We start from the raw sequence: 23,753 nt of genomic DNA, 5'->3' as shown, positions 1-23,753 counted from the left end.
CAAAGCAATTTGTTAACAAAAGATTTGACCTCATTCAGTCCTTAAAAAAAAAAGTCTTCTAAAACAGTGTGCTTGCAGTGGGCTAACTTTCTTCAAATCAATAAAACAAGAAATGCATGTATTTTTGAGTACCTTTATTGTGGAGTTTGTCCAAGAAGGATTCCAGCTTATCCAGGCGTTTATCCCCCTCTACCTTGCCACCGGTTCTGGTGGAGATGTCTGCACAGAGAATGGTTAACATATAATGGTATTTATAAATAGGAATGCAGTCTATAGTCTAATTGGCAAGGCCAGGACATAGAACACAACTAGAACCATTGTTGCATAGACAGGAAAACCGATATTATTGGAAAAATATCAAAGTAGTATTTGCGTATTCAGAAAGTTTTCAAACTTTTACACAAAAGGGATTAAGTGTGACAGGACGGTGAATTCGAGATTCCGACTTTTTGGAAGTAATAATAAGTAAATAAGTAAATAAACTAGGTCTGCAAGTAGTCACACAAGGTATTGACAGCCAATGTGCCCAGCAGCCACCGTAGTGAAATCACACATTTGTACACCATTTATACACCATCCCTCACACATTTATACACCATCATCAAGTATCTTGATGGCGGTGGGAAATGTTTTTCCTGCTCTGATAACGTGGTGACTGTTTGAATAACAGCGAGATGACCTTTCTTGTGATACATGACATTCACGTTTGGTCGCCTAGCAGACGTTTTATTTACCTTCTTGTGGCTTGACCGGGGTTGCAGTGGCCTTCTTGGGCTGGATGCGTGGAGAGTCATCCTTGGACACTAGCCCTGTTGGACAGAACATGCCCGGTTAAAAAACACAACTAGTGGTCATGTGTATTTTTTTGAATTTTCTATTATTGAAATGGTCTCATGATTGATGTATTTCCATTCGTACTAGTATTTTGATATAATTTTTTACACACACACATTTTTCTTTTTTTAAGGAAATCCCTCTGCGTACCACTAAATAGCGCATCACGTACCACCAGTGGTACGCATACTACAGTTTGAGAACCAATAGTCGACAGCATCTACAGCAGCAGAAGCAGCGCTGTAAAGGAGCGATGTGGAATACGCAGCGACCTGGACGTCTGGGCTGCTTCAGAGCCGTTAAGAAGTGACGTCGACTGTTTGTAGCCAATCAGGCCACTTCAGTTTTTTGTGTCCGTATTTGATGACAACTTGTAAAATACGGACACCTCACCTTTCTTGGCCATGCGCCCGGCCACGGTGAACTGCCGCGAGTCGTTGGCGGCACCCTTCCCCCGGCTCTTCCACTGCTCCTCCTTCTCCTGCAGCACCTTCATCCGGTCCGCCAGGGACACCTTGGTCTCCACGTCCGCGCTCGACTTCTGACGACCACATCCACCGCAAAGCAGTATGTTACAATGAGCGGCCATCCTTGGTTCCATCTTTGTTATAAACACTGGCTAAGGTATGAGCAGAGTCCCTTTTCCCTGGGGTGTCGTTGTAGGACAAACACAGACAAACAGAGTCGCTCATCATACTAATTATTTCCATTTATTTTCCATTAAGGTGATTTTGCTGACGCTTTTATCCAAAGCTAACTTAAAACCATTCGTTCACACATTCACACAACGACGGCAGAGTCGACCACGCAGGTCGACGGCCAGCTCGTCCGGAGCAGTCAGGGTGAGGTGTCTCGCTGAGGGACACCTCGAACCTCAGCTAGGAGGAGCCGGGGATCAAAGTAGCAACCTTCCGGTTACCAGTCAATCTGCCAACCTGCCTCCTGAGCTACTCTTGCCCCGACGATCCGCCTGATACATGTGTCAGGAAACCAAACTAAACTGGTGAAGATCAGTCTACAACCCGTGTCCTGGTACATAGAAGGAGCAGACCCATACTTAGAATTAGTATCCCTGTTTTTCCCACAGGGCTGCCTCTGTGTAAAGGATCTATTCTGCATCCAGTGATGGCTTCCATGTGAATAAGTATCATCATGATTTCGCAAAACAATAAAGAACTCCTCTTTGTGATGAGTCACTGGGAGAATACAATCTGCCAATTGATTGGATATGGAAATAACAGCAAAAGATACGACAGTCAGTAAAAATGACCGTGGCATCAAGTGTTAGTAGAGCAGTACTAGTAGAAGTGATACAGGTGTAGACGTCATTAATGTGCAGGTAGGATGTTTTGGCATCTTTCGTCATTGCACTATCCTGAGTAGAGTAAAGCAAAGCCAACAGTGAAAAGATCACAGGAGCCAAACATTTACAGTGAAGCACATCGTCACAAGTGTTTGTGACTGTTTAACACATTTTAGATTCAATAATAAAAGGATAGACAAGTGTATCCAAACAGCATTTGGGACCCAGGAGTACGAACTACTTTCATCCGTCAGCCGTTGAGCCACTTAGCACATGCTGCTATGAAACTGAAGTCATCATCTCCACTCTCAGTTCCAAAAGAAAACTCAAGACAAGTGAAGGAAAATAAGCTGTTTATTCTGGCAAACAAGCTCTCCTTGGGCTTCAACTTTGGTGATTCACTCTCCTTCTCGCCCAAGAACCTGTACCTGAATACAGCTGATTCCATTTTAAATAAATCACCACATACATGCCTGTTAGCTCCACACCACGCTGGCTCCTTGTTAATTAACGTCATTCCACTCATAAATCAACAGAATGTGGTTTATGATCCCTGGCAGATGTTTTTCAAATGGCTACTGGCCATTAAACGGTTGCATTAAGATAACAGTGAGCAGTTATCCAGTGGGAATGTGCCAATAACAATCAGCTTCCTGTTCACTGTGGAGAGGTTCATGTAGTACTGGTGTCCAAGACATCATGAAAGAAACATAAGAATGAGGTCTGTATTTGAATATAGAGAATTATTCTAGATCCAGTTTATTAATGAGCAGGTAGGAGTTGAGGCATCGCGGGCACGATGCCTACAGGTGGACTTTGACCCCAGCACCTGTCGGCTGGGAGTCAAACCCACTAAGCCATGGACTATCTTGCCACCCTTATCTTTTTTTCAGTAAATGGCAAATGGACTGCATTTATACAGTGCTTTTCTAACCAGTGGCCACTCAAAGCTCTTTGCAATATTGCATCACATTCACCCATTCATTCACACATTCACACACCGATGGCATGCAAGGCGACAGCCAGCTCGTCCGGAGCAGTTAGGGTGAGGCGTCTTGCTCAGGGATACCTCGATAGATAGGAGGAGCCGGGGATCGAACCACCAACCTTCTGGTTACCAGCCAATCCTCTCTACCTCCTGAACTACATGCCACCCACGATTAATGTATAACGGAATGATGGAAAAATAAACACCAAGATGACCAAGACTCTCACTATACAAGAAGACATTTCAAAGAGTTTAAAGTGTTTCAGCAATGGATAAGGCTATCTAGGAGTATAACAATTATTATTTATATTTATTGAAAAATGTTCAAAATGGAAGGGGTTTTGTATCTGGGTAGGAAATGTAGGATACATGTCAAATATTTGTGTATGTATGCTGTTAAGTGGTCAAGAAGAAAGACACCGGAAATTCTGTCTCAAAGACTTAAAGAAGAAAAACGATAACAGGCCACTTGAAGAGCCCCGTCTTACAAGTACCACTTCTGCTACACATTTATGAGGGCAGAGAGCGCAATGCAAACACCGTACATACCTCCATAATAACAGACAAACCCACAAGGCTCATTCAAGAACCGTTCAAGTTACAAAAACATGTCTGGCACACGCATGACCTCACCTGGTTAAATATTAGCTCATCAACTAACAGTTTTCAGTAAGTAAAATAGTAAAGTAAAATAACAGCATAAAAGTATTATTTTGCAGTATTTTTTTTAAGCTAGTGGAGATGGCTGCTACCTACAGTCATTGGCATGCATACTTGATACAAAGCTGATAATATACCTACACAAATAGTTTTACAAGCATCTTTGCTTTAAAAAGGTAATATGTAAAAAGCAAATCCAGCTAGGGTATTGGTTTCCAATAAACAACAATTTCTTGGATCCAAAATATAATGTGAAGGGCACATTTAAGAACCACCGGGTGACATCATGTATCCATGTCGAGGTGCATGACACGGTGCTATCAATAACATGCCCAGGGAGCAGCAGGAAGTGAACCTGAGACGGACAGGAAGTGGACTTGGCATGAGGTTGCTGCGGAGGTCTCTGAATACTTCAAACCGCAATGAAAGAAAGATGTTGGGAAGGAAGTGAAACAACCCATTAAAAGAACCAAAAACCACAATTCATACTTCCAACCCGTACGGTAAAAGCCTCAAAAGGTGAACACATGCCAACACAATCCAGGCCAGCTGTTTCCCTGGCTCTGGAGTCAATCAGAGGGGGGGGGAACTACCCTGGTCTGGTCTGGCCGACCCCTAGCTGGGGAGAAGAGGCCATGGAACAGGGGGTGGGGGTGACAGTAAGAGAGTGGGGGGGGGGGGGGGGGGAATCCCCACAGGAAACCATATTTCTCTGTATCTCTGGGGCGCCTTACATCAAAGGAGACATGCATCAATCAAGGAGCCCAACGCTGTGTGGGAAACAACCAGCGAGCCGGCAGAGTTCTTAATGGTTAATCTTTCATAGAATGGGAAGAGACGATAATGTTACGTGCAAACTTCAACAAGCCCATGAGATCATGCGAAAGGTAAATGAACACACGTATGCGTGCACGTGCAGGAACTCACCTGAGGAGAGGGATTGTTTGACAGGCAGGTGTCGAATAGGAGGGGTAGAGTCTGAAGAAGAATAAGGACACTGGAAAAGGGAAGGAAGGACGGAAAGAAGGGAGGAAGGAATGAGGGAGGGAAGAAGAAGGGAATATTAAAGGACTAAAAACTAAAAGGCAAAGGTAGGACAGCCTGCACAACCAGGCAAATGACAGCCAAGCTAAAGGCAAACTCTAACCAATAGCACATCAGAGGGACAGGCAGAACATAATATAATTCCAACAAGGAGAATGGACCTTGGAGAAGAAAGATGAGAGACAGACAGAAAAAAACGAAGGAAACTGAACCAGTGAAGGAGAAGTGGAAGCAGAAATGGGACCACTAATTAGCTTAAGAAGTAATAAATCACTTGTTTAATTATATTTCCATTACAAGTAACCAGGAGTGAGAACCAATCCCAGGCCTGAAATGGATATTATCAAATATATCTGGAAAATTATTTTCAAATTACATACCTTTTTTCTCCAAATTAAAACTATGCTAAACTTAACTTGCCTTGCCTTTAGCTTTAAATGTGGCGGGAAAAATATGTTGAACATCATATCTGGCCACTCAAGTTAAGACCACACTTATAAAATATATTAACAAACGCTCTTTGGCATTCAATGGGAGAAAATTGTGTTGTGAACACTCCATATTGACTCACACCGGGGGGCTTTACATTAAAACCCCACAAATTAATAAGTGAGTAAAATTGTATAAATTCCACATGAATGTTCAACATTGCAGACCACAGAATCCAGAACTCACCGCAATGCATTGTGGGGATCTTCAATCACAACACACACCAGACGGAATAAAGTCAATGCTGCAAGCCTTTTTTTTCCCCTCATGATTTTAAGGTTGTTTTTCCTTTCAGAAACGTGCTTGGCCCTACAGATGCAGTTTTCCACAAAGTGCACAGAATCATTCCAGATTTTTGACATAATATTGATTTACAACTGAAGTGGGCTGCATAAATCAGAGATGACATCAGTTAACAGGCGTTCCTGGGGTTGGTTTGAGGGGAATTTGTCTTGAATGCCATTGGTCGGCCGCCTACAGAGGTCTCAGAGCTGCCCGTATTCTTTCCGTGCTAAGAGGGAATCAATCCCGAGGTTAGCTCCTCTGACGGCCAAGTGTTTAGCTTGAGTCGAAGGAATTCCTCAGGTGGTCATCAATCTAGAGCTGCTCACGCCAGAAGGGATGACATCACCGTGGATGTGGGGATAAGGATATTAGAAGGGTTTGAACTGGTTATAGCTGCAGGCTCCCCATGCCTCAGTTGTAAGACAACTGTTTGTGTTGTCTACTGTGTGTTGGCCATGAGATCGTTGTTTGATTGACATGCTGTTGGCCATCGGTATCCTATACAGGCCTACTGCTGTTTGTTCAGCTTTTATAAAAACTGTTTCAAAAAGTGAGGCAGGTATTAACAAGTAGTGTGTGGAGTTGAACCACACAGTACAAAGAGCATGATGATGACCAGCCACCACCACAGGTCTGGACTTCGTCAGAAAACATTAGTGCACCAAAGAATACAATCAAATTAGCGAAACAAAAGGAGAAAGCCATTTTCTCAGAGCGTTCCATCTTTTTTTCCGACTGTAGTACAGTTCTAAAAGACTACTAGTAAAATTTGTATTTTGAAACAGTACTACACCCAAGTATTATGATAGTTTTACTACGTGCAGTTCTAACGTAGTATCTCCTACTTCAACAACTTATTCACATTAACAGCACCCTTCAGTCCCAGGTCAGAGGGGTCTCTCCTAGTGTTTTTTTCTTCCCTCTGGGGGTTTCACCTCACATTTTCCGAATTCACATGCTGTGAGCCCTCTGGCACTGGAGTCATTAGGAGTGTATCCATAGGATCTTGACTGCTTTACCCTAACCCTCAATTCATGAATACATTAATTACCGATCACTCACTCATCTTCAACCACTTATCCAGGGTCGGGTCACGGGGGCAGCAGCTCTAGAAGGGCCCAGACTTCCCTTTCCCGGGCCACATTGACCAGCTCTGACCGGGGAATATCCCGAGGTGTTCCCGGGCCAGTGTTGAGATATAATCTCTCCACCTAGTCCTGGGTTTTCCCCGAGGCCTCCTCCCCGTTAATTAATAAATAAATGAACGAAAGACATTCGGTTACATCCAGAGTGCGTTACGAGTTACATACGTTACTAAGAACGGACGACCCCAGTGGGAACGGAACCCTTAAACCCAGCGAGGTAGAGGCATTGCCCAAAGGATGGCTCAGGACCCCCCTGTATGGTTGTGTGGGGGAAGCTAATGTACAAACAAAATGGTACCAGTTGGCCTTGTCTTTCCGCACCTGAAGTTGGGGGTCAAGGGCTGTCAAAGCCTGTCCACCATGGAGACATGCTTCACCACACACAGCCACCAATATCATTGCTGCCAATTATATTGCTGCGCCTCTTTATTGCACATTATACCATAGATTGCTTGAATACTTGATCCTGATTGGTCAACGTTCCAAGGATGTGCATTATTTTTATTTTTCAATACTACATGAACAACAATGGTCAAATCAAATGTCCACTCCAACGCAAAAAAAACTGCTCAAAGTGCTGCAGAAGAACATTCTAATTCCAGCTGATTCAACATAACTGTATACTTTATATCTCATCATGGTTGGTAACTGTAACCAAACCTAATTTTACTCGTGTACTTGTACAATAAGATGTAATACAAGTAATTCTGATTCTGATACTTAGAGGAGTTCTTGTCTGTACTCCTTAGATCCAGTTGCACTGTTCTGTCCACATTGGATGCTTTAATACCTGAACTCCCTTAAGGGATTAATTAACTAATTGTGTGTAATAATATCTTCTTAATACTACACAGAACACCGAAAGCAAACCGCAGTGCCTGAGATAACGGCGGGCGGTACCTTCTTCCTCCAGGCGTTCTCTGCGTCGTTGAGCTGGTTGAAGCGGTCGGCCAGGGACTTCTGGACCTCCGGGGTCTTCTTCAGCCGCCCCCCCCGCTGCTCCTCCACACCCCCGCCGAACTCAGCCAGCCTGCATGGAGGGAGGAGGACAGACAGTCAGATGGCGGACTAATAAACAGCTTTCAAGAACATTTGAAATGTCAAGTTCCTTTCACTTATGTCATAGGTCATGTCATGTCATTCTAATTTTTTGGGAACGAGGACGTATACCATTAGGCTTGAGGAGGGTCTCTAACCCTTACCCTTCACAGTAACAAAACTTCCATTTGACTTCACCCAAGGGGAATATGTTCAGAGCCTAAAGAAGTCTCACAGATGAAACATGGTTGTTTCAATCACAATTGCATTTATTGAGAAAGGTAAGCGTGTTAATATAATTTATTCATATTATAATGCATTCTATGCATCAATTTATGTATTGTATTTTGAATTATTTTTCACTACAATCCTTTTTTTTTTTTTTTTTTTACCAATATTAGCCTAGCAGGCATGTGTCCAAACGTTGTGTTTGTTTCTATTCAGCTCTAGCAGCTAACTCCCAGGGCCCCCCTCATGAGGTCCCCTCATCAGGACCAACAACGTCCGGCCAGGCCATCCAGGCTGACCTCTGCTTGAGCGCTGATCCCTGACTCCCGTCCAGGCTGCTGTCAAGCTCCTCGCCGTCCTCCGACGCAGACGGCGTCTTCTCCTCGAAGCTCTCGTCCAGAGAGACGCTCCCCACCTCCTCTAGACTCCCTCCACTGTAGCTGCTCTCCTCCTCCTCCACCCTGCCACCACTTCCTCCATCAACGCTGTCCTCGTTCAATGTCTCCTCCTCCTCGACCTCCTCTTCCTCCTCCTCCTCCTCCTCCTCTTCCTCCTCGTCTTCCTCCTCCTCCTCCTCCTCTTCGTCCTCCTCCTCTTCGTCCTCCTCCTCTTCATGGTCGCTCTTGGGGTGACTGAGGGTGACACTGGTCTGCCGGGTCAGCCCGGTGACGGGAGCTGCGGAGGCGGTTGCCGTGGTTACTGCGGTGACAGTGACGGTAGTGTCACCGAGGTCAGACTCCAGGCTGGTGGAGCGGCTCTTCTTCAGGATGCCCCGGATGCCACGGGGGCCAGAGTCCTGGCGCTGGAGGGAGGAGGAGGAGGAGGAGATGGAGGAGGAGGAGGAGGAGCAGGGTGTGTCTTTATGGAGGACGTCCGTTTGGTCGGAGATGTGACTGTAAGACTGCATGGGGGAGAGGGAGGTACAGAGAGAGAGAGCAGGTAAGTAGGGAAAAGAGGAGTAGGTAACAGTTACACACAGATTGTAAGTACAAGCACATGCAAGCACTCACACACAATCCGTCACACCACTTCAGTACAACAGAAGGTGACCCACCTGCGATTAACTTGGAGCTATTTTCATCACATGCATAAAAAAATGTGTAAAATTGTCTCAGCAGAATGTTAAGAAATATCCTTCCCGACAAGACTCCTCTAACCGAGATAGACCACGAGGACAAAACACTTGCCTTCTCTTCATCGGCATTCGCCACGTTTCTTGGCTCATCACTCCCCTTTGCTTCTGCCCTGCTTTCTGGCTGCTCCTGGGTCTCCTCCTTCAGACGAGACCTGGACACAGAGTCAGACCCAGGGGGACAGGAGAGGAGAGGGAGGGGAGAGGGAGGACATCAGTAGTCAGTCGTATATGAATCAGAATCAGAGTTACTTTTATAACTTCTTATTGTACAAGTGAACAAGAGCACAATTCGTAGGCTTGGTTCCTCAACAGCCACATAGCAGCGATACACTGATAAAGTAAATAAAGATAAGTAAAACCCTATCATTAAAAATAAGTAGCAGCATAGATCACAATAATAAATAATAATCAAATCAAATAAAGTAAGTAATAATAGTAGAGAACATAAAACAGTGGTAATAATTCAGAAAAAGTAATGAGGTGTAGTAAAGTGTAAAGTGTTGAAGTGGTAGTCGTACCAACCACGGTTGGTTCTTCCGTGCAAAAATGCTGCGCAAATTAAAGAAAAATATGCAGTTCAATAGTGTTGTAGTGTCGTGTTGAGGGGTCTTGATTCAGTTTCATGGCATATGAAACTAAATCTCATGTGTGGCAAACGATTTGAGACCGTTCACCGATTTAGGAAACATCTGAAGGTTACTCTTTTGGGGGCATAAAGTAGCAGGTACTGATGTAAGGGCGTCTTGCTAAAGGATGTCTACAGGTAGACTTTGGACATTGATGAGCGAACCCAGAACCTTTAGGCTTAGGAGGGCCAAGTCTGAGTCGGAGCTGCACTATTCTGTCGTCAACTACATTAAAGTTTCAGTTACCAATTCGTACGAAATTGTGTACACTTGCATTCCCTTGAACTGTGCAATTTGATAAAAGTCCAATCCACAATATGGAAGCAGTAAACATGCTTTATTTTAACAGTAGGATTTGATATCTTAGTCTTGATAGTGCACTTTTACTGATCGCTAAATGCCTACCTGCTAAATGTGTATGAAGGTGTTCCTTTTTGGATGTTTCTTGCCTTGGCCTATCGTATTGTGTCGTATTATGGCTGAAGGCCTTTGAGACTTTGATTAAGGACTATTCAAATAATGACTCAACAAATACTGTACATTGTCTGTCAATGTGAAATGTGTTTGTGTGCCTAGTGTATACTGACCTACATTTCCATGTGCACGTAATTGTGTCAATGAGTTGGTGTTGGGTACCACTGGTCTTTCTGGTTTATCACTAAACAGACTTCGCTTTTAACCAGCTTCAGCAAATCAGCAAACATTCAAAAGTTGTCGTGTCCATCAGAAATAGGACTGATTCCATTGCTCGGCTTGTGAAAACACACACACAGAACCCAAACCAGGGCTGTGCTTTCTTTTACGACTACATTTTTACGGCGCCAATGGTATGGTTTTGTTGTACACTAACACAAGAGGTATGCATTCCTAGTGTCAGTCCCGCCCCGAATGTTATTTACACATGGCACAGCACACCAAGTAGCCTAACACGCTACGTAGTCCAACATGCCAAGTACTTTAACTTGTAAGGTGACCGTAACATGTTCATGTACTAGTGTGAGGCCCTCACGTGGTACAGGCTGTACTTTGCTCCAATTCGATCGTCTGCAGATGTACTTGGTCGTTGGCGCGGTGACCATCGCTTCTCTCCTCCACCTTCTCCTGTGAAGGAGAAAGGAAAGACGAAAGAGAGAGCAATGGAGAAGGTCATCAAACAATTGTTTTGAAATAAAATGTCATTGAAGCAAAGAGATTATTGAAATGCTTTCTCTAGCTTGTTGCAGAGATGGTGTGTTTGTGAACCTCCTCCATAATGTACACAGTGAGTCCCTAAGGGACCAGTAGAGGAAGACCACCACAGGACTCGAGAGGGATTCAACATGTTAAACAGAGGTCCCCTCTGTTCATGTCGTGCTTGTAAAAGCTTGCCCCCTTAAAAACAAGTAAAAAGGTCAGTTGGTCCTTAGAGGCCCTTGTTACTCAGAATGCCACATACCCCGCCAAACCCCTTATGTAACCCTTGATTATAGACACGTTTAGGGAAGGCTGCACACTTTATATAACAGAGCTGGTGCTACCTTTGACCCTGGGTTAATTCAACCCTAGTCTATTCCAGGATTTAATTAGACTCATCCATTTACCAAGTAATCCAATGACAGAATATTCTAATGGAAAATCACGCTGCCCTTGGTGCACTCTTAAATCTTCATCTGAGAACCATAAACAAAAACATCCTCTATTTCTGAGTCATAATAAACCTGCAACATAGCGACAAAGGTGATTTGATTAATGGTACAGGCTACTTGCTCCATAGAAAAAGGTCCAAATTAAACTCTGTATTGTAATACAATTACCATAAAAATTATTCCGATTAATAATTGCCCAAGCACACTGAAAAACATCTGGTTAATCCCAACCCATCGTCAACAACCTAGAATGCTGATGGTACACAGACCACCACAAACCAAAAAAGAAAAGAAAAGCATTCTTATTCTCTATTCTCTATGTATCATGACCTGGTGTCCATACAAGGCATTCCGTTTCATATCACAATGAGCAGAAGGAATGCGGAAAAATTGATTGAAAACATAATTCTTTAAACCAGAATCAATCGAATCCTAGTGGAAGCCACCGAGGGGTGCGGTCTTACAGAGGGTGCTAGGGGGTATCTTCGGTACAGAACCTAGGCGGAACGCACCAGAATGGAGAGAATCAAACCCAAGCTTGCTGTATCATGTTATTATTTTGCAAAATGTTTGTACAGCAGATGGTGCGTCCATTGTTTTGTTAACTGGTAGCATCAACATGTCCTCTGCATGACGTGCAATGTCATCTAAAAGCCTACTTGTAGCCCGAGAATGTTGATTTGTTCATCTTTCTGAAAGGGAATATTGTTCATGTTATGTCTATTTCCGGAGAACCGTTTAACTTCATGGGGGGAATCAGTTTAATTATTTGACTTTGTTCAGTGCACAAGACAACTAGACTTTATTCTTCTTCATTTGCACTTATATATTTTGGTTTAGGAGCAGTTGTGGTTTGGTGTTCAGCAGTTCTCTCCCTCAGAGACAGCCAAAATATCTTACGTATAAAAATGATTGCACAGTTAATCATACTACACTGATGTAAACTTTTCGATAAGGCCATGTCGCGTGAGACCTGTACCAGTAGGGTTAGGGAAGGAAATCCCTGCAGGTTCCAGTCACTAATGAACAACGTTTCTGAGAGCATTTCTGCAGTCTTTTTTGTTTTAGATTTGAGTAGGAGTGGAGCAGCTGGACAGAACCCTGGCTGTGAGGAATCGGACTGCAGAGACCCCCAAGGAAACTCAGAAAACACTCCAGCCCTCCAGCAGAGAGGAGGGAAATTAACAGAGCGTTAAAAGGATAAAACTTGTTGGCCAGAGTTGAGAAATGTTAGAAAACCTGTTAAGAGCAACAATAGTTTGTGACTCAACAATCAGAGCAGGGCATTAATACTAGCAGGGATTGATTTCCCCACTGGGGGACAACCTCAGAATATGTGCAATCACGGTATTATAAGACAAAGTAAATGAGTTTACTAAATACATATTAATAATATTTAATTACGTAATCCAAGTCTTAATCAAAATGTCAGATTCGGATATCCATATGCTTCATTGCAGATGATGTTCGCTAGTCATTGCTGATGGAAAACCAAGACCTTCCGTGGTGATGTTGGGAGTCTAGCCACATGACTGAGAAGCCTCCCCCACTGCTCCTGTCCTGATTCTCCTTCACTTCCTCTGCTCTGGCCTCCACTCACATCTGAGCTTCGCTGCCTCACCGCCTGTCCTGTCTAGTAGGAGATATAGTCCACTTAAAAACTTGGTATCTCCAAAAAATTGTGTATCCATTTGCTTCTTTCAAAACATTGCAGCCAGACTGCAGACCGACCCACCTAACCGCCCCCCTAACTTTACCCAACTAACCTCCTCCTCATCACCACAGTCATCACTCTCTCCTTTTAATCAGCCAGTCTTTTAAACTCATCTGAAAATTCAAACATTTGATTTGAAAACCAAGCTATTAGTTAGTGTGACCCATACCCACTGGGTGACCGTTTACATCCACTGGGAGTTAGCTAGCGGCTAGCTAGCTAGCTTACAATTATTCTTCAATTATTCATTCTTAACTGTCCTTTTTTCCAGAATTCTTGCATCACCACACTGTTGTATTATCAAACAGTGTTAATTGACTTAAATGTAATGACATTTTCAATTATAATACAACTTACATTTATTACGTTTCTTTAAGGGAATCCTATCCAAATAACATGTACGTTAATATCTCTGAGGGAATCTGTCAGTTGACCTTGAGATTGACAACATGGTCATGGTGACCCTCGTGCATAGTAAGGCCTGCCTTACTAAGAAACAATGGGTCCATGCGGAATACCTACCATCTTATCAAGATGGATCTTCCAAATGTTGTTCATTTCACAGATATGTGTTTCCTTGCGTATTCCTATCAAATGATTGCGTGTGCTGTAACGTTACTGTGCGATTCTCACGTGAAGTTGCAGGACTGTTTTCCCTTCGGCAAATGATAATAATCCTGAATCCCTGATCAGCATCGCTTGCTCAGGGTAAGCGCAGTTTCTCGTTTATATGCTTTACTCACAGGTGTGTGAATTGACCTGGATATGAAGCGTCCGTAGTGCAAAATAATATTCGTTTCTAAAGAGAAGACAGAGCTCTCCTCTCCTCTCCGTTTATATGCTTTACACACAGGTGTGTGAATTGACCTGGATATGAAGCGTCCGTAGTGCAAAATAATATAACATTAGTTTTTTAAAGAGATAAGATGGAGCTCTCCTCTTCTCTTGTATAAAAAAAATAATAATAATAAATATATATATATATATATATATATATATATATATATGTATTTATTTTTTCAGCAGTGGGGGTACGCCACTGCTAGGTGCATATAGATGAAACATTGCTAGGTGGTTGTAACAGAACAGGTGTGTGTGAGAGAGAGAGAACAGGTGTCTGTCTGTCTGTGTGAGAGAGAAAGAGAGATTTTAATTGAATTGAGAGAGGTGGTCGTCACAGAGGACAGGTGTGAAAGAGAGAGAGAGACGATGGAGAGAGCGTTAAAAAAATAAACAATTTGGGTTCTTGTGGGGGGGGGGGTGTGTCATCCTCATAACTACGACCCACAACAACTCTGTACTGTTGTAGTACGTCGTTGTGTATGTGCATTATAATGCACATACACAATGAGTGAGTCACACTGCGTGCCTTTATGATAAAAACGTCAGTGAAGCTCAACCCTTTCAGACGAAGCCACAGAACACTTCACAGACGGAGCTCGACAGCTCCCTGGATTTTGCTCCAGTTTTCCCTAAATAGCAGTTTGATTTTTAGTAACGCAACAAAATGGCATAGATTACTATGTCGACGATCATATAAAACACACGCACGTTCAAAACAAAAAACGCTTTTGGGTTCACCGGCCCTTTAACACATGGTGGTGGGGGACTGAGAGAAAGACAAAAAGGCCAACAGGCAAGAAGTAAATAACCAAATAAAGACAGAGCAGGGGGGGTGAGGGAGAGAGAGTGCAGAGTGTGATGAGGTGTAAATCCTCCTGGTGGAGCGCTGGGTTCGAGGGGGGGGTTTGAAGTGGGAGGAGGGTTGGGGGGGGGTTCGCTGCCCTCTGGGTTCAGTATGGTCAGGTCTTGGCGGCGTGCCAGCAGCTCCGAGCAGCAGGCCCAGTTACCACTTCTACAAACGGCAGTTTACATCTGGCAAAAAAAAAAACCAACCGTCGCCACGGAAACCACAGCAGCCCTGGGAACGTCACCCACAGCCCCAGATGAGATGAGTATGTGTCCGGGCCTCTTTCTAATAGGCCTGTTCTCACACACACACACACACACACACACACACACACACACACACACACACACACACACACACACACACACACACACACACACACACACACACACACACACACACACACACACACACACACACACACACACACACACACGTGTTTTGTTTGCCTCATCATCTTTGACATGGGGCTAACAGACATGTTGTCGTTTGTCCAAATTATTAAAGATTATAATGTGTGCTGTAAGTTTTTGTAAACCTCCACATCTGCTCGAGCGTGGTATTCGTCAGAAAGAGGTTTTTTTTCCTTCTCCTCCCTTTCGCGTGGGAAAATCCCAAAACGTCTCCCAGACCATTCTCAGCCGGGAGACTTTGGCCGGTGGTTCTGACCAGGTGCGGCGTAGCCTGGCTGCTTTGTGGGACGTCTCAGGAAGTCCTGATAATGGAATTATCTACAGCTGAAAGATAGACTCAGACAGACGAATGGAAGGAAATTGAAAAATAGGGAGGAGGATGAGACTCCGATGTCAGACTCTTCTAGGAGAGGTGTGAACTCAAATCCACGCAGTGTTTAGTCACACCTGGAGTTTTTATCGAACCATCTCATATTCATCATCATCATCATCTTTGACCTCAACATATTTTATGCCCGTTTATTGACTATGTATTAACTATGTACCGCAGTCATTTTGGAGATGCTTGCGTGACTTACGGTGAGTTCAGACACATGTCATCAAAGCGCCGATTCCTTCAGCTCTGGGAGTCAAACCCTCTACCTAACCACTACACTATCCTGGCCTTATTGTATGCATATTGTTTCATTACAGCATGAATAAAATTGTTGAACAAATACCAAGAGCCTGTAGTAAAGACCATTAACAATTTGTGAGTTTTAGTCTTTTCAAAAACACACAAAATTGCATGTCCATGCCTGTGACTTGCACACAGTAAATAAGAATGCAACGTATCCCATGGAGGTAGACATAAACTGTACCTTATCAGTTGACTTTTTGGACACGCTCATCTTGGCCGGATCAGCAGACTTCCTGTCAGCTAAAGAACAGAGAGACACACACTTTGATTATTACAAGCTCACACGGTCAGCACTGTACGGATTAGTGACAGAGGTTGGACAGAATAATATCAACAAAATGGCTTATGTTTTACACCACCCTATATATTCCAATGGCGGAGGAATGCTAGCTATTGGTACCCTAGCCATACCCCTATATATTCCATACAATTATATCAACGATATTTCTTAAAGAAGCAAATTGCAAATGTATATGTAAGAAATGTAGTCACTCGCGCTCCCTCTCCCTCTTTCCATCCAAATGGATATCATCCAGCAAATACTATACGATTATGGCCATCACAAGACAAAGTCTTAAATATTAAGATATTCCACTGCAGAAGTTTCAAAATATAGTTTTCCTTCTCAAGTGGGTAACTACGTGGCATGTGCCACCAAGCCACTAACATATAATCATCACAGTAAATATCACAGTGGGCTCCGTCTTCTGGAACATTCCCTCTGTGAAGTGTTAGGACAGGAGAGCAAACTGATGAGGTCATTCGTGGTCGATGACATCGTTTAACACGGGGCGGGGGGGGGGGGGGGGGGGGTCATGCCCTCAACCACTATATGCAGCAGAAGACACCGGAGGCGTCCACACACACACACACACACACACACACACACACACACACACACACACACACACACACACACACACACACACACACACACACACACACACACACACACACACACACACACACACACACACACACAGTGTGTGAGTGTGGCTGTGTGTGTGTGCGTGTGCCTACAGACAAGTACTGGCGCTAGTGATGGGAGTATAGTATACAGCAGCTGTTCTGATGACAGACACGCCCTCATTCATGATAGAGGCGACCATTTCACACAGAGGTTACAGAGACAGAAGTACAGAGACACCACAGACAATGTGTTGCCGTAGTAAGACTACATCACCATATTACATACATTACAAATGCATAAGACACAGGATATGGATAATTTTTTCTATTAATTGATCCATCATGTGGTCTATAAAAATGTCCAAAGTGTTGTGGCAGTTACCGGACATATTGCAGCCTTTTTTAAACACAGAGAATGGTTACTTAGCAGAGAAGCCTGTATCATATTTCCCACAGCACTGAGCTGATGTAGAAACGCAGAGCCACTCAGAGTTCCCTGGGAGAGAACCAGGAGGAGTTGGATGGAAACACATGGTTGGCATCATCACTTCTCCCTCTACGGCCTTTATGTGCCCAGTTGAGAGAATATATCATATTTAATACCCAATGCTTTCAAAAAGTCATCGGCTTTTTCTTTTTTTTTTGCTTCAAAACTGAGTCGAAGGGGAAAGCACTGTTAAATCCCCAAGGCAACAGAGACGAAAAGCAATCCGAAAAAAAAGAAAGTTTGGGTGCTTTTCCTTTTTCCCCTGCTCTATTTTCATCGTACACCGTAGATGTACTTTTATTGTTCCAGTGTGAGGCTTTGAGATGAAAAACAACAAAGTGGGCCATCTGAGAGGTAAAGAAAAGCCACATTTTCAAAACAGGGAAGACATAATTTTCCAGCCTCAACAATGCGGGGGCCCATTGTGAGCATTGGTTTCGTTTGCGATGATGATGTAACGTGACTCATGGCGCGGCGCCGTAGCGCAGCGTGCCTCGGAGTCCAGTCCATGTCCTTTCCTCCGTCGCTCCACCCTCCGAGCTGGAGGATGGATTTAGGAGGCGAGGAAGAAGAGAAAAGTGGAACCTCAAATTCTAAAATCAAATCACTTTGCGCCGTCTGCAAGGCGACCACGTCACCCATCCCACGGAGCAGGAGTTCCTGGTTGGGATCCCATCCCCGGCCGTACATAGGCCTATACAAGAGTCAGGGGGCTAATGTGATTAAACCTCAACTGGTGAGGGGGGGGGTGGAGCAAACTAGGGTCAAAAAACAAACACTTTCAATTGAATGTGATTTTTGAAGTCATTCAGTGGGAGTGAAAGTGAGGTGAATAAATATTTTTATACATGGCTAACTGCTTTTTAAATTTTGGGCTCTTCCCCCCCCATTTTCCCACGAAAGTAATCCTGTAAACTAATCGTCAAAATGTAGAAAAACATCAGTTTTACACTTTGGCTGTACATTCGGTCCTCCAGTGAGCTATAGAATGTGTCTACCGTGTTTATACACCTCAGTGGGCTGAAGCCGTCATAAATCTAGGACTGGCTCACAGGGGAGGCTGGTAAATCTCAGATCATCTGGGATTGGTCACCTTCACCTGCTTACATAATCACAACTAAACTGGCAGAGTATACATTACCTCCGCAACCACCAGGGCAACACAAACGCATGGATAACATTTTCAGATACACTTAAAGCGCAAGGGAACCCAAAATCCTTTTGTTTTTGTCTCTTAAATGTGGTAATATGTATTTTATGTTAGTCGAAATAGTAATCTAGGCCATTGTATCAGTTACTGAAATAACACATCAATAAGACATAATTTAGAGAAAAGAGCAGTGAAATCCTCGTATGTGAGAGGGTTACGTTCTTCTTATCCTTTTAGTATAACGGTTTGTGTTAATGTGCGTATATGTGGAGCTGGTTCTAGGCAGCCATTGATTTTTATGTTTGAGTCCAAGAGAAGGTTAGGCTTCCCGGGAACCAATAATATAACAAATACAGTGTGTAGGTGAAGCTCCATCTGAGCAGTGCCTTATTCTGATGACCGAGTCCGAGTGAGGGTTCAACACAGTTTGGAGCATACAGGATCTCACCGCATACAACATCGCTCATTATTCACTTTCAGTCTTTGAATTCCCGCTGAAACAGTGGGTTCACTCACACTTTAATAAACATATTACTTGGCTATTTTATGGTCAACACCTTCCTACTTATTACTGATATTACACCATAATACTGCAGACCAAAAACTGGATTGACATCTAAAATTACATAATTGATATCAGAACATACCAGAAGATTGCAGAAAGACCCAGACATAGAAAAGCTGTCAGGTGGTGGTGCCTTCAGGTACACAAATAGACTGGTATGAATACTGACTCGTAGAAAACGAGAGAGGCAATAAAGACAGCCAGAAGCCTAGGAAATGTGCAGTCAGTAGTCCAGGTAAAGGAATAGGTGCATATCAGTTTCATAGATTAATTCACTAATAGTTGGAGTCCAAACACAGCGTACTACCCGGTTCAATGAATGGACCAAATCAGCCAGGCTATAAACACCCACGCACACAAAACAAACAGTCGAGTTCCTCCAAGGGAAAAATAGCCCATACACACATCAACACTAGGGCTGCAACTAACGACTATTTTAATAGTCGACTAGTCACCAACTATTGAAATGATTAGTCGACTAATCGGATAATTATTAAATTTTTCTTAAATTTTGCATGAGGTTGCTTTAATGTGACAAATGATAATAAACACAAGAAAGATGGGTACTTCAATGAAAAATGCATCTTTTATTCAATATATATATATATATATATATATATATAACGGAGTTAGTAACTGAATTACTCTATAATAAAAGTAACTAGTTACCAGGGAAAGTAATTATTTGCGTTACTGTAAAAAATAAAAAGTAGCTTTGTAGATGTGTGTGTCGTTGTGGGATGCTTCATTAAATTAGAGTTGCTTACAACGGATGTCGACAAAGTCTTTGCTCCTGGACATAATGTTCACTTTACATGCACATTCTTGCCTTTGACCTCAATGAATTTGAAGTAGTGCTTATATCTCCACCTTGAAAATGCCAACTTTTCATCAGATTGCTCCGGACTCGCCATTTCTACTGCGTCATCGAATCTGTTTGGTGTTTGTGTGTGTGTGTGCGTGTGGCACGCGTATCCTGGCTTGTGTGTAAAAACACTGGCTCCGGCTACCATGAAACACGACTCTGCCTTAGCCAATCATAATTACTTATCTCTTTGTTAAACCCGGTCTCCTCACTAGCAGTTTGTGTGTGCAGCCAGGGGTGCGTTCGGATTACACAGTTTATTCAATCAATTCATAGTAACGCACCGCATTTAACTGTCAGTAACAGTAACAGTGTTGTAACAACGGAAAAATTAATTAGTTAGATTACCCCGTTACTGAAAAAATAACGGCGTTACCTAACGCCGTTATTTTTTACCGCTCGGCAGAGACGCTATTGCGCATGTGCGACTCTCTGCAGAGATTGTAATGAAGTGAGATGCCTCACTCCGTTGGAAAAACACGTCTGGCGACAATTGTCGACAATGGAATTCATTGTCGACTATTTCTATTATCGAATCGTTGCAGCCCTAATCAACACCACCCATCACACACAACAAGGGATTCAACTACATTAAAATTATAATACCTTTTTAAAAAGTGTTGCGCTCACCTTTTGGTTCCTCTGAATCGACAGCATTTAGAAGCCTAGAAAGAGAAAATGAAAGAAGAGATATAATCGTACACCCACGGAACAAAAGGGCTGATTATACAGTCTGATATGCAAATACAGAATCATAAAAACATAAAATCACATTTTAATTTATGCTTGTGTCATACGTCATAAAAAATGTGTACACAGAGTCAGATACGAACAAGATCACACAATACCCTGGCATCAAATCCCTCGCCAGTCTGGCTGGCCTGTGTCTTTTTGGAAACAGCCTTCCTTTCTCCATGTCAACAAGCAAGCTGCCATGTCTAGCCGCACACCCACATACGAGATGGATATCCCGAAACATCCATTCACATCTATTCTAGTCACAATGGTGCATTTGTAAACAGCACCAACAGACTTTGGCAGCGGCATTGACTTACAACACTGCCTCCAGGCCCACAGGGAACATGGCTGCATTCATCTCCCTGTAACAGACGTTAAATAGGGATGGCCCACCAACTGCCGGGGGGGGGGGGGGGGGAGGCAGCCATGATGTATTGAAGAGGGTGCTGGAGGAGGTACAATGGAGGGCCCTGATGGCCAGAGGGGGGTCAGGTCAAAGGTCACAGACGGGGAAACGGAGTGATTCGAGGGTGCCACATGCTGTCAAACCACACGGTCAAGCTTATGTGTTCCGATCTCTAGATCTCTGTGTCATTAAGCCACCATAGCCTCATATTCATTTCGAAAGAAATTCCAGGGTTGAACATCGATAAGTGTCCATCTTATTTTAGCAGAAAACACATTTAACTTCATAGTCTAAATTAATTACGATAAAGATACCCGCCTGAAATGATCAAAATACAAAGAAAAGCGATTTACAACCATTGATTCACACAGTTAGGCGTCTTGCTGAGGGACACCTCGAAACACTAGCGACACGCTAGGAGGAGCCGGGGATCAAACTAGCAACCCTCCGGTTACCAGTCAACCTGCTGTTGTTCCTCTTGAGCTACTACCACCCGCAGTGTTTATCAAAGTAAAATTCCCCATGATTTCCGTGATTATAAATCTCTCTCTCTATATACATATAGCCCAGCCCTAAATAAAGTGTGTATGACTGCGCAGTGTGTTGTACCTGGGCCCTGGGCTCTCTCACTGTTATAGAGTGAGTTCTAGAGCCCTCCATGGACGTCTGTCTACAGGCCACCCCCCCAGGTCAGGGTCTCCTCCACGCGGTGTTATCAAACGCCCCGGGTCTGGAAGACAAGTGCGAGCCGGGCAACCACCCCCCCCTCGGAGACGGCCCCTAGCAACCAGAGGGTCCCTAGCAACCGGAGGGTCCGGCGCTGCTTGGTTGACCCCAAACCCGCCATGACTCCGCTCCTTACGGGGAGGGGCTGTGCATGCGGCATTCGTGCTGCTAAAGCTAACCATGGGGGGGACTGAGGGGGACAGAAAAGAGAAACGGTGTACGAGTGTTGGGGTTAGTTGTGTGTAAACTTGCACTTGTGTGTCGAGTAATGAAACAGAGCCCAAGTGAATGGAAAATAAAGCGCAAGGTGGAAGAGAGAGAGAAAGAACAGCGAAACAAGACGACAATAATAAGGAAACTCCCCACTAAAAACACACAGTAAAGCCTAGGGCTGTACGGTATGGACTACAATTTATATCACGGTATGATTTGAGGCATAGACGGTACGGTATTATATCACGGTATGTTAATATTATATTCTAATTTCGATATAAATGCTTCTGAAGGGGTAAAATACTGGTTAGGCAGCTATTTTTGTATAGAAGAAGTATTTTAAGAAGATTTATTGAGCAAAACTGCAATAGAAAAAAATGCTACTTGCTATGTTACTTCCAGTATGGATAGTATGGATTTCTTTCTCCACTTGGTCACGGACCTTGCCGTATAGTTTTGGCATCTCAAATTGGCTGAAGTGTGTGCGGGCAGGTAACGCGTACCTGGGATTGAGTGTTTTGACCATCTCTTTAAAGCCCTTTCTATCGACATTTTGAAAGGGAACCATGTCCTTACACAGGTAAACAGTGACGGCGTTTGTTATCTCATTCCACCGCTGTCTTTTTTGTCGTAAGGACTGGCTTTGGAAAATGCCTGCGGAAGCGATGTCTGAGATGCAGAGACAGCTTCACGCTACCAGCGTCTGTCTCGTACGGTGAATGAGAGCTCTTGAAGGGACAAAAATAAGTTACGTTACTGTATTTATGTTACTTACGGTCACACCGGTCTCACGGTACGGTCTAAATCCATACTGTAGCGCAAATTCACACTGTACTTTCTATACCGTTTATACCGTACACCCCTAGTAAAGCCCCCGTTATTCTCTCACTGTCCTGATCTACTCAGATATCTAACGTGCACGCACACACATTATAAGGGTTGGAGGTTTCATGTATTTCATTCCATTTTGGGCCCATCATGGATAAAAACCTTGGAGAGCAACACGCAGCAGAAATATGCAGGGACGAGGACCAGAATGAGGAGTATCACAAACAAAACAAACCACCAGCACTAACATCATTAATACCAATTCAACAACAACAAACTACCAGCACTAACATCATTAATACCAATTCAACAGCAACAAACTGCCAGCACTAACATCATTAATACCGATTCCGGACAGAATCTGGCAATAAGCCTTTGTTGGGAATCTGTGACTCATTCGCTGTGACAACAAACTCCAATTCTACACGATGACTTCCTTAACTCTTCCCACATGTCCTCTGCTGGGCTCTAGGTCGACTGCAGGTAGGCTTTACAGCTCTGGATGGATCTCAATCCATCCACCAACCCACCCAGCCATCTATATTGATTCACCCTCCCAGTCCATTGACCAATTCATCCTTCCAGTCAATCCAGACGTGCATACATTTACATAAATCCACCTATCTATCCATTCATCCAACCATCCTTTTAACCATCAAACTATCCATCCATCCTTCTACTTTGCACGATTGACAAATGCAATGATATGCTTTTAATGTCCCTGTGTTTAGCGCTTTGGTTGGATAAATTATTTCAATCTGAACTTAGAAAGGAAACAACCAAATGGACTCATCCATAACCATTCATGAAAAAAGACCTGCAATGTCCTGACACAAGAAGAGCGTTAAGCTCTGGATGGATGAGGGACAGGACGGCAGGAAGACTGTCCATGCCAGATAAACCAGCCGACATGACTTGTCATCATAATCTGAAGCAGGAAGACAGGCACGTATGACGTGTGCTTATGAGA

The sequence above is a fragment of the Micromesistius poutassou genome (assembly GCF_964030765.1).
Source record: "Micromesistius poutassou genome assembly, chromosome: 21".
In the NCBI taxonomy this organism is placed as follows: domain Eukaryota; kingdom Metazoa; phylum Chordata; class Actinopteri; order Gadiformes; family Gadidae; genus Micromesistius; species Micromesistius poutassou.
The sequence above is the reverse complement of the archived record's forward strand: the minus strand, read 5'-3'. Positions refer to the sequence as shown.